We start from the raw sequence: 826 nt of genomic DNA on the forward strand, positions 1-826 counted from the left end.
ATTAATAAAAAAGAGTAGTGTCAGTTAGGAATGGCTGGTCTCTATCATAGTTGGAAATTTTTTTCGTATTGTAAAGAAATATTTGCAAAGATTTTGGGTTTGAATAAATACAAGTAGCGAGGAAATTAGAATTGTAGGGACAATGTCTTGAGTTACTGTGTTGGAATATTTTGGTTTTTTACGTTTTTTTTTTGAGTAGCTGCTATGCTGTAGGAGTTTCAGGTGGTAGACACAGATGCAGGGAGACACAGAAACGCAAAGTGACGCAGAATCAAATGAGTTAGAATTAAGGAATAATATTTTTCTCCCATTGCAAGCACACAGGTGGAGATTGAAGACTGTAGCAGAGCAGACAGAACAGTCGAAAAGTCACGACGTTTTTGTTGTTGGTTCAACCAACTGGTAAGTTGTACAGATTTGTAGATAGGGTTGTGGTGTGTTGAACGAACTTCCGTGTTAACAAGAGCACAAGCCAAAAGGTTATGGGACGGACAGCAAGTAGACAATCAAGTAAAGAATCAATCAGACAGCAAATAAACGAGCTTGTTGAGAACAGGACAGACGGTGAACCTGAGAATAGGACAGACGGTGAATCTGAGAATAGGACAGACGGTGAGCTGCAGAATCAGCAGGCTCATTTAGATTGAATAGAATTGAGACAGATGAGACAGATGGGAATCGAAGGGACGAGAACATCGAATTTCCAGAATACGAAATTCCTTGTAGGGCTCATTCTGAGCCAGAAATAGACAGCCCACGCAGGAAATGGCAAAGATTAGCAGTGAAATGAGCTAAAAAACACGTTTGTTTGGAGCGTATCGCTGGC

The sequence above is a fragment of the Schistocerca gregaria genome, chromosome 1 (genome assembly GCF_023897955.1).
Source record: "Schistocerca gregaria isolate iqSchGreg1 chromosome 1, iqSchGreg1.2, whole genome shotgun sequence".
NCBI classification, from domain to species: domain Eukaryota; kingdom Metazoa; phylum Arthropoda; class Insecta; order Orthoptera; family Acrididae; genus Schistocerca; species Schistocerca gregaria.